The 20,394-nt window shown below is 54.8% G+C and overlaps 1 long non-coding RNA gene across 11 annotated transcripts; it reads left to right on the top strand.

Annotated features, from left to right (window-relative positions):
• The first annotated feature begins 160 nt into the window (after nucleotides 1–160).
• On the top strand, nucleotides 161–18,527 carry LOC109552444 (uncharacterized). Of its 11 annotated transcripts, none has more exons than XR_004527142.2 (6): nucleotides 233–372; nucleotides 7,919–7,996; nucleotides 15,182–15,262; nucleotides 15,924–16,153; nucleotides 16,568–17,295; nucleotides 17,442–18,522. It is a non-coding gene; the product is annotated as an uncharacterized lncRNA (long non-coding RNA). The 11 variants fall into 11 exon arrangements; XR_012332730.1 differs by having other exon boundaries at nucleotides 15,924–16,782; nucleotides 17,179–17,295; nucleotides 17,442–18,521; XR_012332722.1 differs by lacking the exon at nucleotides 233–372 and adding an exon at nucleotides 161–222 and having other exon boundaries at nucleotides 15,924–17,295; nucleotides 17,442–18,525.
• The last annotated feature ends 1,867 nt before the right edge of the window (nucleotides 18,528–20,394 follow it).

Raw genomic sequence — 20,394 nt, 5'->3', positions numbered from 1 at the left:
AGTTGCCGGGCTTTAGGAGACAAGAACAAGTCCCCGTGTGCTCTCTGGCTCAAAAGATACTCTTTCCGAGCAGCCTTGACTCCCCCATTCCCCAGATGGGAAAAGTGAGGCCAGGAGGCTTGTTTACAGTTTCAGAGCCTTTCACCTCTGTGTCACTCCTCCCTCCCTCCCCCTTGCTGCTTCCGACTGCGAGGCAAAGCTGAAGCCAGGGCCAGGTCCGGGGTGAGTTCTGGTCTACCCCCAGCTCTCCCACTGCCCTGCTTTCTGGTCTGGGTTTTCCCGGTTGTAAAGCAAAGATGCCTGGGGCGGGATGCAGGCTGCCCAGGGAGGCAACCCTCGTTACGGAGGGTCCATCAACGCTCTCAGACCCAGGTATTGATTTGAAATTCTCTAAACACAGCAGAAGCAAGGCGGGGGCGGATGTGAGCGATCCAGGCAGCTGGAGGAGCTCAGGGAAGGGGGTGGGTGCAGATGGGGGCCAGGGTCACTGAGGGACCCCTGGGGGGTAGGAGCACCGCTGCGGGAGGGCTTGGAGACCCCCTGGTACCTGGTATCCTGCCCGCCCACCCACGGGTTCCTCCCCAGCTCAGCAGCCCTGGGCCAGCATCAGGCCCATCACCCCCCGGCCCTGGGGACCTGCCTGCCTCCTGTTTACAGGCAAGGAAGTCCCCGAGTCAGAGTCACAGCCAGCCCATGGAGTGGGGGAAGGATGACAGATGGTGGCATGCCATTTTAACCAGAGTCTGCAGCAGTTGGGGAAGGGGAGAGGGGACCCTAGGGCTGGTGGGGGCTGGGATCTTGCACTGCTGCCACCCCCAGGGGCCCTGGGTCCCCATTCCTGTCCCCTGGCACCAGGTCTGAGGGGGCACTGACCCAACAACCAGGTCACTTGGGCTGCCCAAACTCCCGTGGACTCTGTGGGTGCCCCTTGGGTCTGCGGGTGTTGGGGGAGGGTCCCCTGGGGGGCAGTCTCTCAAGGCTCCATGTCAAGGAGAGCCCCGTGACACCCCCCGCGCCCCCGCCCGCTCACAGCAAGGACTCCACCCTGGCCAGGAAGTGTCAGGCATTGGCCGGGAGTAGCAGTAGCAGGCGGGATGGGGGCCCCAGAGCCCAAAGTTCAGCCCAAGGCTTCAGCTAGAATACTTAGGGCAGGTTGGGTGCTCGGGAGGGGGCTGCATTCCTATCCTAGCTCCGCACTTAAGTCGATCTAGAACCTCTCTGGACCCCAGCATTTGCCTCTCCAGCAGTGAAGGGTGCTGGTCCCACCCCCTTGCTGGGAGGCAAATGAGAAAGCACAGCGGTAACTCCGAAACCCCCCTTTTACAGGTGAGGAAAACAAGACTCAGAGAGGGGAGGTCACTTGCCCAGGGTCACCCAGCTGGCAAGGGGAAGTGCCAGGCTGTGGGCTGTCGAGAACGAGGTACATGTGAGGCCACAAAGCCGCCACACAGTTGTCCTCCGAGCTGGCTACTGTGGCTGTGAGCCTGCCTGTACCAGGGGGTACTTGACTCCCGGGAACTTCCCCGTTCCACAAGCCCGCGTGCAGCCAGACCTTCGCCCCCGGGAGGCTCATTCTACAGCAAGCCCTTCGGGCCAGCATTCGGTTCTGGTGAAGATAGTAGCAAGGGCAGCTCTGCCTCTCCGAGCCCAGCCCTGGGCCCCATGCTGGGCTGAACACCCACGTGTGTTGCGTCGTGGGGCCTCTTAGGCACCCTCCTTGGGTGGCTGCTGCTAGCCCTGTTTTCAGGTGGGGAAAGTGAGGCTCAGAGAGGGGTGTTGACCTGCCTCAGGTCCCACCGCACTGAGTGCCAGAGCTGCCGCTTCCTGATCTCAGAGATGGCCTCTTAACCCCAGCACATAACAGCCAAGCTCGACCAGACTCAGGGCTGTGGGTGTTGCCCATGCTGGACTGTGGGTGTTGCCCTGCTGGACTGGGCTGTGAACAGAATTCCCTTGACCTCTATTAAAAAGCGTTGATGGAAACTGCACAGAAGTGCCCTGGGCACGGGAAAGAGGAAGCTCAGCACAGGATGGGCACATGGGCAGGGTGACATTGGTCAGGAGGGCTGGAGAGGTCATGGTGCCAGGGAGTACTCACAGCCAGGGGTCTTTTCTGATCCCTGGGTAGTGGGTGGGGGCGGGGACTATTGCCCTTTTAGGCAGGTAAGGAAGCTGACGTCCAAGAAGGTCAGATGACCAGCACAAGGCCCGTAGGGCATAAGGGTGAGAATCGGGGCAGTGGCAAGATTCCCTAACCCTCAACCAGTTTGCTCTTCACTCTACACCAACGCTACCTCTATCCACCCACTCACCCATCCACCTATCCCGCTCCCCATCCATCTTCCTGTCCATCCTATGCTTCCTGTCCTATCATCTGCAGATCCCTCCACCCAGCCACCATCTGCCCATCCATCCACTCACCCACCTACCCACTCATTCATCCATCTTCCCATCTATCCACCCGTCTATCCATGTACTTACATGCTTACCCACCCACCCATCCATGAACCCATTCACTTGTCCATCTTCCCATCTACATCGCCATCCACCATCCATCCGTCCACTCATCCATCTACTCATCCATCCACCCATCTCCCATCTATCCATCCATCCGCCGATCCACTCACCTACCCACCCCTGCGTAAACCCATTTACGCATCCATCTTCCCCTCTTCACCCATCCACCCACCCACTCATCTATCCACCATCCATCCATCCATTTATCTACCCATCTATTCATCCATCAACTCATCCAGTCATCTAGCCATCACCCAGCCAACCACCACCCACCCATGTATCCATCCATCCACCTACCACTCACCCACCATTCATTCGTCTATTCATTCTGTATTTATTCTATAACCATTCTGAGTCCGGTTTCTTCACCTTTTAGTTTTTAAACATATGCTTATGTGAGCTGGGTGCGGATCCTGCCCTCTCTGTGGAAGTGTACCAATTCCCCATCCCCCAGTTCAGCACACCAGTTCCAACTGGTCCCCATCAAGACCACAACTCCAGTGTAAGAGGTTCAGGCTGCTCTCCCCTGCTTGCCTCCCCTTGGGTGGGATCTGGCCTCTAGGCGCTTCTTATCCTTTTCTGAGTCGCTTCACCTCCCCATCTGGGCATTTCAGCCTCAAGTGAAAGGCCTCAAAAATGTGGAAATAGACCAAGTCACCAATATGGAGGCCACTTCCATAGCCTTACCACTCTGCAAAGGGCATTGATCATCAGGGCACTGGGGAGTATGCCATGGGCACCAGTGGCGGCCATGGGATGGGCCGTGACCCACCAGTCCAGGGACCAAGGATCAGAAGAATGGTCTGGACCAGGCACCTTCCTCCAACCCGCTGTGTGACAAACGGCAACTGAAAACTGAGAATAATCATCCTTGTTCCGAGGATCCGAGAGAAACGTGGCATTTTGGGAAAAGGCAACAGCCTTTCACCAACACCATGGGGAGTTTTTTGAAGGTGTTAGCAGGGCTCAGCCTTTGAGGTGTACATTCTCTTATTACTAAAACCTTCCAGAAACGTTCCTTGATTCTGCCCACACCAACTAACTAGGCATTCATTCACTCATTCATTCATTCATTCTGCATCGGCTGTGTACTAGGACCTGTTTAAGACTCTAGAATCAATACAAATATTTTCTGCCCCCAAGAAACGTGCCGACCCTTGGCTTGGAACAGAAACCACAGTCACACTGCGTGGGTGTCAGGCGCGAACTCTGTCCTGGGAGACCTGAGGAGGAGTGTCAACTGTGCCTGGACTGGGCGGGTGAGGAGGGGTCCCAGAGCAGGGGCGTGCTCAGGATCTGGAAGGACAAGGGTGATTGGAGAAGGGCCTTCGTGGCAGAAGGAATAGCACCTGCAAAGCCATAGGGGCAGCGAGGGGCAGAAAGGGGAAAGAGAGGAAGGGGACCGACTCCCTTGAGTCCCTACTATGTGCTGGCACTGTACCCAGTGTCCCCATATCATTAGCTCGTGGATCCTCCCAACAGCTACGTGGCTGGCATTCTATCCTCTTGCACATTTCATTGATGATAAAGCCGAGGCTCTGAGGGACCTCCCTGGTGGCGCAGTGGTTAAGAATCTGCCTGCCAATGCAGGGGACACAGGTTCGAGCCCTGGTCCGGGAAGATCCCACGTGCCGCGGAGCAACTAAGCCTGTGTGCCACAACTACTGAGCCTGCACTGTAGAGCCCGTGAGCCACAACTCCTGAGCCTGAGCTCTAGAGCCCGCGAGCCACAACTACTGAAGCCCGCGCACCTAGAGCCCGTGCTCTACAACAAGAGAAGCCATTGCAATGAGAAAGCCCCGCACCAGAAGGAAGAGTAGCCCCCGCTCGCCGCAACTAGAGAAAGCCGGTGCGCAGCAACGAGAAGACCCAACGCAGCCATAAATAAATAAGTAAATAAATTTATTAAAAAGAAAAGCCAAGGCTCAGAGAGGGCCAGCAACTTTCCCAAAGCCACACAGCTCCCACATGCTGGATCTGTCGGTCTGACTCCAAAGGCTGGAGCCTTTGCTCATCTCCCCTCACCCTGAGCATCTCACCCTCAAGGCGAAGGTGAGGGAGAAAGCACCCTATTCAGCATTCGCTCTTTGGGGCAGCTTAGGATGCTCATGCGGTCATTTGATTAACAAATATTTATCCCCTCCCCCTCAGGGTCAGTCCTCACGCTGGCCTTGGGGGTAGAGCAGTGACAACACCGGCCCCCTCTCCCTCCTGGGGCTCCCTGGTAGGGGGAGGCGATGGGGATCGAGCTCAACTCCTGGCAAAGCCCTGCTTCATCCAGACTTAAAAATAAACCCAAGTACTGTCCAGGTCCAAAGACTGGGGGGCCACAGGCTCCCAGAACTGCGGCTGGGAGGCAGCAGGCAGAGCTGTCAGCCCGGAGCCCGCTCCTCTCATCAGCATGGGGCCCCAGCCTCCCTGCTTAAAGATCGCCTCGGGCGCTCTCTTAAAGATGCTAACGTTGCAGCTGACATTTGGAAGATCCTGGCAGGCGATCAAACCCGAGCTGAAAATCGGAGCTGCCGGGCGGGGGCGGGCACCAGGCAGCAGGGACCGGGGCTGGTTGGGGCCGAGGGCAACGGGGCTCAGGCAGCCGCTGCTGGCTAAGGCTGTGCTTGCAGACCGGCCCAGCACAGGTGGGTATTCGGCTCTGTGCTGCAAGGCCCCAGCAGAGGAGGAGGAGGGTGGAGAAGGCGAGGAAGGAAGCGGGAGGAAAATGGCTACGGAGAGACGGAAATCTCTTAGTTCATCCCCAGACGCAGGGCATTGTCAGTAATCAGACCAGCTGGGAAAAAATCCACAAGATGAAGAGTTATACAAAAGAGGGAAGGGCTGCCCTGGTGGCGCAGTGGTTGAGAGTCCGCCTGCCGATGCAGGGGACGCGGGTTCGTGCCCCGGTCCGGGAAGATCCCACATGCCGCGGAGCGGCTGGGCCCGTGAGCCATGGCCGCTGAGCCTGCGCGCGCGGAGCCTGTGCTCCGCAACGGGAGAGGCCGCAACAGTGAGAGGCTCACGTACCGCAAAAAAAAAAAAAAAAAAAAAGGGAAAATGGAAGAAGGTTCCTGGTGCCAGTTACATCTCTGACTGCAGTGCCCAGAGCTGGGTCCCTCCAATGTGGGAGCAGAATGGTCTGAGGAAGCCGAGGGGTCAGAGGAAGGAGTAAGGAGAACAAGATTCCGACTCCACTGCTGCCTTGGACACGCTGGGCCTTCCACAAATTTCCGCATGCCTGAGCCAGCCTCGTCTCCTTTCCCTTCCTTTACATCCAGTCTCCTTTCCACGTGCCCGCCACTCTCCATCCACCTCCATCCGCTAACCCACCTACCTATTCACCTGTCCCACCTACCCTACCTCCCACCTAACCAGTTCACCCTCTGCTCTTCATCTACCCAGCCATCCATCTATCTAGTTCACCAATCGTCCCCTTCACCCATCTATCCATTAGTTCATCTATGCAGCCATCCATCCCCCATCCATTCACCCATCTCCATTCATTCATCTCCCCCATTCATTCCTTCATTCATTCATCCACTCATCCAAATGTCCATTCATTCCCCATGCATCCACCCAAAGAATGTTTCTTCAGCACAGGAGAGGCACAATCAGCCCAGATTTAGGCGACAGGAAAGGCTTCCAGGACAAAGACCCTCTAAGCTGAGACATAAAGAATGGGTAGAAGCAATCCAGGTAAAATGTGGAACGGAGAGTGTTTCCCAGCCAGATGGGAGACGAGAGACAAAGGCCCCTTAGGGAAACACCGGGTCGCGTTTTGGTTTTAGCTTAAGAGAGAGTAGTTTACCAGAGAGCCAGGGAGAGGCCAGCTCTGAGGCTGGAGTGGGCAGCAGGGGGAGGGCATCAAGCGGGGACACCTTGCCTGGCATAGAGCCAGGCACACGGGCTCGTGGGAAGGGGTGTGAAGGATGTGGAAGGCCAAGTCGCGGTCCTGCAGCTGCTCATCACTGACCCCTCCAAATAGGCCCGTCCAGTTCCTGCAGCCCTCCCCCACCTCTCCATCGCCCGAAGTCCCAATGTCTCAGGGTTAGATCCCTACAGCCCCACCCTTACAGGCTTGCTCTTTCTTTCTTTCTTTCTTTCTTTCTTTCATTTTATTTATTTTTGGCTGCGTTGGGTCTTCGTTGCGGTGGGTGGGCTTCTCATTGTTGTGGCTTCTCTTGCTGCAGAGCACGGGCCCTAGGCATGCGGGCCTCAGCAGCTGTGTCATGTGGGCTCAGTAGTTGTGGCTCGCTGACTCAGTAGCTGTGGCCCGCTGGCTCCAGAGCACAGGCTCAGTAATTGTGGCTCACGGGCCCAGCCTCTCCGCAGCATGTGGGATCCTCCTGGACCAGGGACCGAACCCGTGTCCCCCGCACCGGCAGGCGGACCCCCAACCACTGCACCACCAGGGAAGCCCAGGCTTTTTCTTGATATGTGTGAATTCTGGCTTCTCTGGGTCAGAGCTATGCCTTATCCTTCTTGGTGTCCTGTCCCGTGGTACTTGGTCAAAACTCAAAAAAATATTCAAGAAATAAAAATATGTATCCTGCTCCCAAATCCTCCCCTTCTTCCTCTGCGGAACCCCTTCCATACACCCAGTCACTCTGCCCAAAAGCCTGGGCGCCATCCTCTTCCCGTTCCTCTCTCCCCAGTGCCACCGCCGTGTGAGTCAGTCACCCAGACCTGTCATACCTCCCTCCTCTGACATACCCTGAATCTTCTCTCCACCTGCTCAGCCACCAACCTGGATCAGAGTGGCAGCCTCCTTGCTGCTCTCCCTTCCTCCAGGCTTGCTCTCCATGAGGCCACGTGCACGGTGCAATGAGAGAGATCTTTCCACATTAGACACTTGACCATTCGATTCTCCCACTTAAACCTTTCATGGCTTCTATCTGTCCTCTGGGTAAAGTCCTAAATCGCTCTCATTGCCTATAAGACCCTTCCCAAGTTGGCCAGCGCTGCCTTCTCTGGGTTCCAGGTTCATCCCTCTAAGATTAGAAATCCATCAAGTTCATTGCTAGTCATATTGGGTCTCCAAAGCCATGGTCCTGGCTCCAGCCACTGGACTGTCTTGACCCAAAGCCTAGAAACATCCTGAGTCTTCACCTCCCTGCTCATCCCCACACTTGACTCCACTTAGACAACCCCCCCCCATTCTGTCCCCCAAAGCCAGGGAGCCATCCCATGTTCTCAATCCCACGACCAACACCTGGTTGGCCCTCAGGTGAAAGAAGATATTGCTAAAAGCTACAAGGATATTCGAGTTTACCCCCAGACCCTCCCTCTCCAGGTCTGACCATTTCCATGTGTTATTTGTGCCTTGGCTTCTTCTCTGCCTACAAAACTTTTTTTTTTTTCACTGATTTTATGGCTACAGAAAATTTCCTTCCTGTCTTCACATTCACAGGAAAGAGAAAGCCCTGGCCCTGACTCAGAATTGGATTCTAGCTGGAGGCGTCCTCTCCGTGGCTGGCTCCAGGGAAAGGTCTGTTCGTTCCTTGACCTTGAGCAGGAGCTGAGGCAGCCAGAAAGGGGAGAGACAGGAGCTGGGAGGGGAAGGGGGAGAGAAGCTGGGACTGTGGCCCCAGGAGCCTGCACTCTGCCCCAGGGGCCCAGCCAGGTGATGGGAAATTAGAAGAAAGGAAGGAGACAGGCCATGCCGCAGGCACAGCCAGCCACAGAGGCCAAGAGGGAGGGGAAGCAGGCGGCCTCTTCTGCCTGGTCTTCTGAGGTCCCCAGGCTGTCCCCATCCCTCGTCCCCTTGGAAACTGAACAGACCAGAGAACCGGAAGGAGAAGTAAACCACGCAGATAGATAGACTTTGCCATCCCCATGGGGGGCCAACGGTGGCTGTTACGGACCCAGCACTAGGTGGGGGGCATCAGTCCAGGCAACCTGGCCTTGCCCACGGTGAGCCTACAGACTAAGGACAGTGGTACCTACGGGCGCAAGAGATAAAGAAATAAAGAAAAGTGCCCTTCTCAGAAAGGTCTCCTTCCTTCCGGTGCATGACTGAAATTTAAGCCAAACGCATTGAGCACCTCCCGTTTGCCTAGATCCTTACTCTCCGTGATCTGACCATCTTTTCTCCAATTGAACTGGGGGCACACTTAAAGTAGGGACTGTTTATTTCCTCCCAAATAACTTCATGTTTACTACAAAAGTAAGACATACTTGTTATAGATATTGTAGAAAATACAGATAAGCTCAATACAGACAATAAGACCACTTTTAATCCTATAATTTAATGATGGTCACTTTTGACATGTGGAGGGCTTGCTTCCCCTCCTGGTCCTCCATATCCAGCATTTTCTCTTGGAGTCTTGCACCCAATGGACTTGTAAGAAGGACTTTATGTCTGACCATTTACCTGTTTGTTCATTACTCATTCATTCCCAAAGTGCTCATTGAACCCTCAGTAGGTCACAACTTGGTGGTGGTTTAAATTCTTTGGGGGTGGAGAGAGATGTGCAGAGACCTAAGCTCATGTCGGTGTAACCCAAATAAAAGCCGAGGTTCCACATAGCTCAGTCTCAGCGCTGACTGACTTAATAGTCCAGCCGTCGAAAGTAATTTAAATGAGTTTTCTGAACTCACTTGTTCCCCAAAGAACATCAAAGAGGTCTAATTCACAACCCACGGCAATAGCTCTCAGCAGCCCTTTTATTCTCGCCCCAGTTCTCTCGATAGTAGCGCTGGAATTTTGCACAAACTCCTTAACACTTCTGATACCAACCTATAGGTTTTCAGTCACTCCGTGTTCTTTCTCTACTTTCTCAGATACTTATTACGATCTATACTCAATGGCCAAACCCTTCTCCATCCCTCCTGCTGACAGAGTGAGTGGTCAAGAGCTCGGATTCAGATCCAGATCCTGGCCCCATCGCTGACCAGCTGGATAACCATTGGCAAGCCACTCGATGCTGTGCAGCCCAAAGTGGGGTCCACAAGCTGGTGCTGGCCCACACACTGTTTGTTGACATGATAAGAGAAGCATAGAAACCGATCATTTAGAAACATCCACAGCAGTTTGGCACTGCCTACATCCAATTGCGACTGTCTAGATTACAAAAGCGTCACTTCCCACAGATTGGAATTTTTTTTTCTGAAAGTTCCTTCACCACAGATCGTTTGAGAAGCGCAGACTTAACCTACTCTGTGCCTCAGTTTCCTCATAAGTAAAATGGGAATAATGATGTCCCCTAAGCTCATCAGGTCCCTGGGAAAAGTAAATGAAGTTAATCTATGGAAGGTTCTCAGGACCGTGGCTGGGCACTGCGAGCTCTCATTGGATGTCAAAGTCGCTATTATTTTTGCGCATTTTCCATATTCTGCATTAAAAGCACCCACTTTTCCCCTGAGGGCAGGGGAGGAAAGTGGATTCCGGTTAATGCATCCTACCTTAACTCTAGTTTCTAGACTTCTAGTCAACTCTTGAGATTGAAACACCCCTGTGACTGCGTCCAGAACCTCCCAGGTTGCCAAAGGAAACACCAAGTAGTTTATTTATCCACTTACTAAATATCCTAAATATCTGTAGACCACTTACAGACTGTGACGCAGGAGACCCCAGTGGCTAAGAACTCGGGAGCAAAAGAGCCATGGGTTCAAATCCTGACTCTGCTACTACTTCCTAGCTGAGTGACCTTGGGCAAGTCACATAACCTCTCTGAGCCACAGGGTTCCCATGTGAGGGTCCAGACGGGTCCAAGGTCAGGACTCAGCCCCGACAGGCAATGCCCCCACACTTGTGGAGCGCATGACTCAGGGGTTCACTGCATCTGAGCCCAACTGTGAAGACTAGGGTGATTTCCTAGGTTGGGTTGCCGCCCTCAGAGAGTTCCGCAGATGAGGAAGAATAGGTGGTGTTTTGAGGTGCCAGACTCACCAGGTGTTACTTCTAGAAAAATGGATGCATTTAAGGACTTTGAATATCTGAGAATGGAGGGATGTAGAAATATAAAGGGCCCAAGGTGAGTAGACGCCTCACCAATTGGACTTGTATCGTATGGAACGTGGAGCTTGTGTAACGGCCCTTTCTAGAGCATGTGGGAGATTAAAGATGGCTGCAGGCTCTCTGTCATCCTCCCATCAAGACCTAGCTGGTGTTTTCTTCCCTCTCCCTTGAATCCGGGCTGGCCCCAGGATTGGCTTTGAAGCCTCTGCATTCACCCTTTCTGGAATGCTCCTTCTTGGAAGCCATGCAAAAATCCACCATGCTGTGAGGAAGCCCTGGAGAGGGAGGGGGAGAGAGAGAGAGAGAGAGAGAGAGAGAGAGAGAGAAAGGGAGGGAGGGAGGGAGGGAGAGAAAAGAGAGGGGCCAGTGGGGGAGCACTGAGGTTCCGAACCTACAAAGTAAGACTTCTTGGACCTTCCAGCCCAGCTGCCGGCTAAATGCAACTGCGTCAATGCCACCCCACGCCCCATGCTTCTCTTGATGCGGAGCTCTGTATATGGGGTAACGTTTTCTGGTCTCACACACAGTTATAGACTGAATTGTGTCTCCCCAAAATTTGCATGTTGAAGTCCCAGCCATCAGTATCTCAGAATGTAACCATGTTTGGATGTATCTTATAAGAGGTAATTACTTTTGGGGTTTTGTTTGTTTGTTTTTTGGCCGTGCCACACGGCTTTCAGGAGCTTAGCTCCCTGACCAAGGATTGAACCTGGGCCCCGGCAGTGAAAGTGCCGAGTCCTAACCACTGGGCATCCAGGGAATTCCCAAGAGGTAATTAAGTTAAAATGAGGCCTTTACGGTGGGCCCTAACCCACCAGTGTCCTTGTAAGAAGAGGGACACACAGAAAGACACCAGACACGTGTGTGTGCACACAGAGAAAAGACCGTGCGAGGACACAATGAGAGGAAGGCCGTCTACAAGCCCAGGAGAGAGGCCTCAGAAGAAACCAACCCTGCTGACACCTTACTCTTGGACTTCCAGCCTCCAGAACTGGGAGAAAGTAAACCTCTGCTGTTTAAGCCTCCTAGTCTGGAATTTGTTATGGCGGCCCTAGCAATTCATCCACACGCCTGATACTCAGGGGTGGAAGAGGGACAGGGTAACCTGCAGACATGCTCCTTTAGAAGGAGGAGGGCTGGGAGGGAAGCCGCAGGCACTGTGCGTGGCGATCCTGAGCCCCGCTGGGTGGACACTGTGGGGGTCACCTCCCCCAGGTGAAGAAAACACTCTTCAATCTGTGCTCCCTCAGAACTGCCCCCAGCCCCCTGTTCCCTGTGGCCCCTGGGTCACCCTCTGGGAGGACTTCCTTTCCCATCACCTCTTTGGCCACATCGATGGGGCTCATCAGCTTTCCTCCCTTTGGGGTCCAGATGCTGTTTGAAGTCGTGAACGGTCACAGCCTCTTTTAGTCCAGACTGGCAGCTCTTTTGACAGTGTGACCATCTTCAGAACTTAGTTACCCTTTCTCTATTTGTTGCCATTCAGCTTCTTATGCTGAAGATGCATCCACTTTTTCTAGATTTGCCTCTCTAGACTTTATCACAGGTATCCTGAGCTCACCAGAGGGTTTTTTGTTTTGTTTTTTTTTGCGGTACGTGGGCCTCTCACTGTTGCGGCCTCTCCCATTGCGGAGCACAGGCTCCGGACGCGCAGACTCAGCGGCCATGGCTCACAGGCCCAGCTGCTCCGTAGCATGTGGGATCTTCCCGGACCGGGGCACGAACCCATGTCCCCTGCATTGGCAGGCGGACTCTCAACCACTGCGCCACCAGGGAAGCCCCTCACCAGAGGTTTTAACCAAGGGAGTGCTGGTCATATGCCTATGCAATCTTTACCCTGACACTGGGTCTTAACTAGACTCTATCACCCGAGACATTTCTTTTTTTAAAAAAATAAATTTATTTATATTTATTTATTTATTTTTGGCTGCATTGGGTCTTCGTTGCTGCGCACGGGCTCTCTCTATTTGCGGTGAGTGAGGGCTACTCTTCCTTGCGGTGTGCGGGCTTCTCATTGCGGTGGCTTCTCTTGTTGCGGAGCACGGGCTCTAGGCACGCGGACTGCAATAGCTGTGGCACGTGGGCTCTAGAGCGCAGGCTCAGTAGTTGTGGCGCACGGGCTTAGTTGCTCCGCGGCATGTGGGATCATCCCAGACCAGGGTTCCAACCTGTGTCCCCTGCGTTAGCAGGCGGATTCTTAACCACTGCACCACGAGGGAAGTCCAGCAGGCAGCTTCTTAACCGCTGCGCCACCGGGGAAGCCCCGGCATTTCTTAGTTTTATTATTTCTTCATAAGTCTAGAATATTCTTTATTGATTATTTGTGGATTACCCATTTTGCAGGCCTCTACGTAAAGATTCAAATTTACAATTAGACTTCTCAAACGATACATTTCTGGGGACACAGACAGTTAAAATTTAAACTCATTATCTGCTCCAAAGTCACATCATGTATTCCAAACACCCACGTATTAGAACTTTTACTAAAATGTCATTTCCGAATTTGCGGAATCTGCTAACTGCCGGAGGGGCAGGACCTGGGTCTGTTGCGCCCACTTGTCAGGCAAAGAGCAGGCTTTTCCCACAATGGGACTGGGTTTTCTCTCTAGGTTTTCTGGAAGACAAACTGCTAGGGTGGGGGTGGGGAATGCCACCTTTTTCCACTGGGGATGAGGTGTTTACACCCAAGTTCAGCACCCTACAGGGGACCCCTTCCCCTAATGCCATCTCTGCATCCTCCCGTGGGCTCCAGGCCTCTGGGCACCGGGCCCGTGGAGCTCCTGCTTCCTTTCCCTTTCACTGGCTAGAGATGAGAAATCGTTGCATTTTTCAACCCTGCAAACCCACAATTTCTGAATTTTCCCTTTCCCTGTCTTTCCTGCTTGTAAGCAGGCTAATTCCTTTCAGAGGGCATCTCTGATGTGCTTGTGAAAGGCAGTATATGAGTTTCTAGGGCTGCTGTAACAAAGTACAACAGAACTTTATTTTCTCACAATTCTGGAGGCTGGTTCTCACAATCAAGGTGTCAGTGGGCTCGTTCCTTCTGAAGACCCAGAAGGAAGGGTCTGTTCCAGGCCTCTCTCCTTGGTGTGTAGAGGGCCACATTCTCCCTGTCTTTGCAACGCCTTTCCTCTGTACACATTTGTATGTAAATTTCCTCTTCTTAGAAGGACACCAGTCATGTTGGATTAGGGCCCACCCTGAAGACTTCATTTTATCTTAATCACCTCTTTAAGGACCCTGTCTCCAAATACAGTCACATTCTGAGGTACTGGGGGTTAGGGCTTCAACATATGAATTGCAGGGACTTGATTCAGCCCATGACATGTAGCGAAAAGACATTCTAGACATTTCTGTTTCCCAAGCTCTTCAGCTAAAGCCACAAGTGCAGTATAGTATCAGCTTTGCAAGTTACTGTGGACAAGAATCTTCCCAAATGTTTCCCACTGTATAACATGGGTCACCATCTCTCCTACCCCCAATAACTGATTCCTTGTCACCTGTCATCTGTTACCTACTCTTAGAGCCAGTGCTACAAATTTTTGATGCTGCCAATTTCTGTATTGGTCAGATTTTGCTAGGTTATGCTACATAACAAGCATTCCCTAAATATAAGTACATTACCATAGCCAAGGTTTATCTTCCTTCAGGTTTAATGCTGCCCACAGTTTGCTTGCCCCTCCACTGCACCACTCTGCTTCACATGCTATCTTTATTTTGGGGTCCAGGCTGAAGATGCAGCCCCTATCTAGGACGTGTAAACCTGAGAGAAAAGAGCCAGAGAGCTGGCATAACCACAGGATAGATTTTCAGGCTTCTGCCAGGCACTGGCATGTGGTCACTTCTCACAGTTCATTGGTCAGAGCAATTCACGTGGCCAAGCCTGCTGCCAGTGGGTGTGGAAGTATGTTCTGCCCATAGGGAGGCACGGTGAGTCGCTGACCACGGGGCAGGGAGATGTCACCTCCTTAGGGTCCAGAATCACTGGGCACAATGGCCCCATCCACCACAAGAGTTAACACTGGTTCACATTTACCAGATGTGGGGCTTTGGGCCGGCAGCCTCACATCCTCAGCTCATTGACTCATCGTCATAGCCCCATTTTACAGATAAGAAAACTGAGGCCTTGAGAGAGGAAGAGACTTGTTCACTGTCTAGTATGATAAACAAGATCTACGAACATGCCTTGAAAAAGCCCTAAGGGTCTACACGCACATGGGGTCTTACTCCTGTCACTTCTCTTCTCGGCATCCGGGGTGAGAAAACACTTGGTGAGGAGGGGCTGGCTCAAGATATGGCCCATGGGGCATGCTCAGGAATGTTGGCCGTGGCAACGTTCTCAGGGTGTCAGAAGAGCCCATTCCTTGGGGAGCTCACACCCCACCTTTTAGCTCAGCTCCACCTGGCTCACCCTGCCCAGCAAATCTAGAAATACTGCCAGAGCCACTGAGGAGGGCAGGGGGCTTACAATAACACAACTCTTGGGGGAAAGGGAGAGGAAGAGTCTCGCTCCATCCCAGGAGCCTGTGTACTATGTGAGTCTGTGCGGATCGCCTGCTTGGACACACCTCTTCCTGCTCTCAGTGTCTCTGGGAACGTTGAGCATTTTCTGGTTCATTTGTTTTGTTTGTTCGCTTGTTTGTTTGTCTGTTGGGAGCAAATGAGGAGCTTAAACAATCTTAGGACCTTATTGTTCTTATCCTTGTTTTCCAGATGGGGAAACTGAGACCCGAGAGGTAGAAGCAACTTCCCATAGCCAGTGGTGATGCTGACCTAAACCCCACCGAACATGAGGTCCACGTGGGGCCAGATGGGGAAGTAGTTAGGGAAGGGGGGGCCTCTTAGGCTTCCCAGGGTTGTCCTCGGGTCTTCCCAGGCCACCAGGTCAACAGGCTTGTCCTTCAGTAACAAGGAAGATGTAGGTGTGACAGTGATTCCCGGGGAGAGGGACAGAGTCCAGGGGCCCGAGATAATGGAGAGAGTGCCTGGCAGGGGGCAGAGGGCACAAAAGATGGTGTGAGGACACCCTGACATACATAGGACACACATGCACACATGCATACCGCACACCGCATTCACATATGCTGCACACACCACACATACTGCATTCACACCTCTTCACACACATACCATATGTAACACACCCCACACACTCCATACTTAACACACATACCACACACACATCAAACATAACACCCTCACACGCACACCGTACATCACATACCACACACCACCCACAGCACACACACCACGGCAGACTTTTTCTTGGTTTTGACACCCAACTCAGAGGCGGTCTTTTTGTACTGCAGATTTTTGAAAACGTCACGATTAGGAATAATAACAAAAATAGTAATGACAATAGCGGGCGTTCATTGAGAACTTGTTGCGGGTCAGGAGACTCGTGAAGGCTTCGCATGGACCCCTTCACGGAGTTCCCACCACCCCTGTGAAGCAGGTGCTGTCGGTGCCCCCGTGGGGAAGTTGGGTACCACGACTGGGAAACTGAGGCTCGAGGATTTGGAGCTTGGGATGGATGGAGCTGTCACTGAACACGGGTCAGCCCGTCTCCAGAAGCCACACTGAATGTTCCCTTCGATGCACAAACAACAAAATCATGAACAAAGGCCCACCTCGCTGCACACAGAGCCGCTCCTGGCTGACTTAGGCTCTCTCCGTGGATGCAAGGTTTGGGGTCCCCCTCTGGTGGGCGGGGGCAGTTTGGAGGGGAGAGGGAGGCAGGGACGGGGGGCCACAGAAGGTGCTAAAGGCGGAGGAGAGGGAGATGGCTACTGCCCCCCCCCCCCGCCCCGAGGGACACAGACGGCTCCACCTCCTCAGGGCAGGGAGGTGGGGAGGGGCTCGGCCGGAACAGCCCAGACTGGGTCCTCTCCGCACGGCTTCCACACCCCGGGGCCCCCAGGTGGCCGGGTGAGGGGTTTCCTTCCCCTGCAGGGTTGAGGGCTGGGACCCCAGGACCCTGCTTTCCCTGAGGCTATCTTCCCCACCCAGCCCTGGTCCTAGCAGGGCACCAACCAGCCTGTCCCTGGGGAAGGGTGGGGGGCTCCCCCAGACGCCCTTGTCCTCCCCGTGCACCCTCAGTACAGCGGCCCCTCCGATGCCAACAACGCTGCCTGCTGTGGAAGGCCAGCCCGTTCTCTGCAGCCCTGAGAGGGCAAGAGTGGACACAACCTCTGTGCCCATCCACCGGGGACTGGATCACCGCGCGCAGGGGCATGCGCACAAGGGAACACTATTCAGTCACGAGGAAGAGCGAGGTCGCCACACGTATAGACCTGGAAAGGAGACTGTAATGTGTAAAGGAAAATAAATTGCCAAACAGGATGTAGAGCACTGCCCGACTTTTATCAAAAGAAGTATTTAGATGGGCTTCTATTGACAGAAGAAACTTAAGACAGAAGTCTTAATCTCTGGACGCTGGTTATCTAGGGAGTTGAATTGGGAGGTGTTGGGAGGGAGACGATTTTACTATTTTCTTTATACCTTCTGTGGTGTAACAATGAAGATGGCTCATTTTGCTAATTAAAAAAATCAGCAAATGGTGGGGGGGGGCGGGGAGTGGGGCATCCTGGGTGTCTGCAAAAGATACCAGAACTTACTTCCCAGCCTCAGTTCAGGCAAAGTGGGGGGTCCATCCACAGGGCCGGGGTTCTTTTCTCCCCTCCAGATGGCTTTCTCTCCATCTGCCTCAGCAGGGGGACTACTGGGCACCTTTCAGCATCACTCCCTTAAGTTGGGACCAAGAGGCATTCTGAGACGAACCGCAGGGTCTTGGCCTAGAGACGTCTGGAATCTTCAGAGTGAGACAGGTGGGCACATGCTCATAAAGCTAAAAGTCATCATCACCATGGCGGTGGGAGGGCACCTCCCAGTGCTCTGTGGTCTGCCCAGGGCTTCACATGCATTAACTCATCGAAATACGACCGTAATTCTGTGCGTTTTCTCATTTCACCAGTGAGGAAACTGAGTCTCAGAAGGGAGCCCTGGGGAGCAGACCCAGGGGGGTTCTGTGCCCCAGCCTCTTCAAGGACAGAATCATCCAACCACCAAGTCATTCCCCAAGAGACACCAGGCAAGAACAGTGAGTGCGGTGGACACGGGAAGGATGCTGGTGACAGAGCCACCTCCGCAATGCAGTGCACACATTGACATGGTCCTCATGGGAGGTACCATGGGCTCCGGCTGAAGGTCAGAGAGAAGGCCATGGCCAAGGTCACTGTGCTGGAAAGCATCACGGCTGGCTTTGGAGCCCTGGTTGGTCCATCTGATGGCAAAGACCTCCTTGCCCAGACCCCAGCTCCGCGTCCAGCGCCGATCAGAGCCCCGTACTTGGTGCTGCATAGCGCTTGGCATCCAGCATATGCTTAACACCCAGTTAGCCTCCCTCCTTGCCCTGGTCCTGCCAGGGTGTGACCTTGCCCGTGTCATTCTCCGCTTCCAGGCCTCAGTTCCCTATCTGTGCAGGGAGCGTGTTGCCCCGGGGGGTGTCCTAGCTCCCCTGGCAGCCTCAACATCCTACACTTCCACTGCAGAAGCCAGGAAGAGTCGGTGGGGTCCGCCGGGGCTGGGGCAAATTTGGGGGCCAGGGCTCCTTTCTGAAGGGACCCAGGAGAGCCCCGCCGACAGCCCCCAGCACCCCCCAAAACAGCAGCCCCGGCCAAGCCTGGCTCCCCACCTCCACCCCTTGTCCCCTTCCACCAGGCTTGGTCCTCCCCCCCACCCATCACACCGACACCCTTGCCTCTGACCGGGGCTGCCCCCCACACTGGCCGGTGCCCGAAGCGCCTTGAAAAATCTCTCTCTGGCATCCCTTCCCCAACACACAGCCCCAACTGGCAGCGAGGTGAGCAGAGAGTGAGGGGGAGAGAGGAGAGAGCAGAGAGGGAGGGAAATGCAAATGTTTTTTATCCTCCTTTTCTTTTAAACGCTGAAACCCGCCTCGACAGCCTCTGAAAATAAACGGCACCGACTTGCTGGGATTTCAAATTCCGTGATTAAGGGCTGAAGCAAATACTTCTTCCCTTCCTCCCTCCTGCCTCCCCCGCCCTCCCTCCGTGGGCTGATAGAGCGGCTCGCGGGGCCGAGGACAGCTTTTTGCGAGCCTGCCAGGAGCTCTGATACGCAGCCTCCCGCCGCCGGCAGCGCTTCGGCTCCGGGGTGTTTATCAGGAGCGCTCACGCCGGCAGCCGCGGAAGCAGCTTTAAATCCCCTCCCGAGCCCGGCGGGCCCCTCCTCGAGGCCTCACGCCGCTCACACAGGCACACACGCGAGCACACACACACACACGTGCACGTGTGCACACATGCATAGTGTACACATACACGAGCACCCATGCACAAGCATGTGCACAAAGGCACACACGTGCACGCGTGCACAAGGCACCACACACATACTTGCACCTGTGCACACGTGTGTGCACACACGCACCCGTGCACACACGCGCGTGTGCACACATGCGCACAGCACAATACACGCATGCACACACCTAGCCTGGGTGGGTCTCTGCCTGTTCTCTAACCAAAGCCTAGGAAGCCTGCGAAGTTGGGGGGATGAGAGGAAGGGGGGAAGGAGGGGGCTTGTGGAGAGTGGGGGGAGGGGCCAGGAGGAGAGGGGCCTCCTCCGGGTCCACGGTTCGCAGGGGCTGCCTTGGGGTGGCCTCGTGAGGGGGACAGCTTCGATGCAGCCACAAGCCAAGTGGCCCTTCTGATTAACTGCTTGCTGCCCGCCCCCCACCCAGCGGCTCTCAACTGCCTGTCGCCCCCCGCACCCCCCCCGGCCGCTCAGGTTCTGCCTCACTGCTGCCAGCTCCCCCCAGCCCCCCAGGTTTGGATTCTGGAAGAGGAGAGGCTTGCACAAGACAGGCCTTGTGGGGCGCAGGGCAGGGCGGCCCCACCACCCCCTGGGACCTCAACAGTGAGGAGGCTGCTGGGCCAGCCCCCCTTCTGTGGGTCTGAGAGCTGAGGCTCCGGGGCAGGGAGTCACCCACATGGAAAGCGGGACAGTCTGGGTGGACAATCTGGCGGGTCTGGGGAGGGGTGGGGACGGGGTAAAAGAGAAAAACAGAGAACCCTCCCCTGATTCTGCTAGGGCCACCCCTGCTCAGAGACAACTCCCGGAGGGACTCTCCTGGCTCACTCTGCCGTCGGGACACTGTGGACGGATGGGTGAAGGCAGGTGTCCCCAGGGGCCAGCAACAGGGGGCTGCACTCCCTAGGGGGTCATTCATGGGGTGCTAACAACTGGCTGGGAAGCAAGGCCTCCCTGGGGGAGCCCTCACCCTGCTCCCTCCACACACCCTGGAGCTGGTGCCTCCCAGGAGAAGCCCCAAGCAGGAGATGGGGGTGGGGAGAAGCTGCTCCGGCTCCCAGGGCTCAGTTCTGCACTTGGTATGCATAGCTCATGGAATCCTCACTGTACACATACCCATTTTACAGATGGAGACAAGCTGAGGCTCAGGAAGGGGAAGTGACTTGCATGTGGGGTCTTAATTCCCCGACCAGGGATCGAACCCACGCCCCCTGCAGTGGGAGCGCGGAGTCTTAACCAATGGACCACCAGGGAATTCCCTCCATTTGTTCCAGCTGGGAGAAATAATGCAGGAGGGGCGGGCAGCTGCCCTTGCGAGGGGCCAGCAGCAGTTGGGGGGGGTGCTGGATGCCCAGGGGCCACTGTTCCAGATGCCTGCACTTTGGGCCCCAAGGCCTGGCACAGGGAGAACGTTCCTAGCCTGCTTTGTGCCTCCCATGGCCGCCTCGCCACTCCCTGGAGGTGTCCCCTGTGGAGTGGGAACAGTTGTTACAGCTCCCCAGGAAGGTGGAGTCCCCAGCACACCGTGTTCCAGAGGCCAGTGAGGGCGTGTTCCGGGCGCGGGCCAGTGGACCGTGTGGGCACACCTGCTCCAAGGCCCA

This window comes from Tursiops truncatus, chromosome 6 (genome assembly GCF_011762595.2).
Source record: "Tursiops truncatus isolate mTurTru1 chromosome 6, mTurTru1.mat.Y, whole genome shotgun sequence".
Lineage (NCBI taxonomy): Eukaryota > Metazoa > Chordata > Mammalia > Artiodactyla > Delphinidae > Tursiops > Tursiops truncatus.
The sequence above is the reverse complement of the archived record's forward strand: the minus strand, read 5'-3'. Positions and strand labels throughout refer to the sequence as shown.